The following is a 282-nucleotide window of genomic DNA, read 5'->3' as shown; positions in this document are numbered from 1 at the left end:
AAGCAGTGCCGTGCGAACTTGCTGAGGGCTCAGGTATACCAGAAGAAGTACGCAGACAAGAAGAGAAGACCTGTGAGCTTTAGGGCAGGAGACAAAGTCTGGCTTAGTTCTCAGAACATTAGCATTGATGGCTTTTCCACAGTGTTGAAGGACAGATATCTTGGGCCATTTAGAATCCTAGCAATGATAGGCAAGTCAGCTGCACGTTTGGACTTACCACCTACCATGAGAATGCACCCGGTGTTTCACGTTTCTTTACTGCGACCGGCCAGAGAACCACCA

The sequence above is a fragment of the Cystoisospora suis genome (genome assembly GCF_002600585.1).
Source record: "Cystoisospora suis strain Wien I chromosome Unknown contig_3309, whole genome shotgun sequence".
Classification (NCBI taxonomy): domain Eukaryota; phylum Apicomplexa; class Conoidasida; order Eucoccidiorida; family Sarcocystidae; genus Cystoisospora; species Cystoisospora suis.
This window is presented reverse-complemented; position numbering follows the sequence as displayed.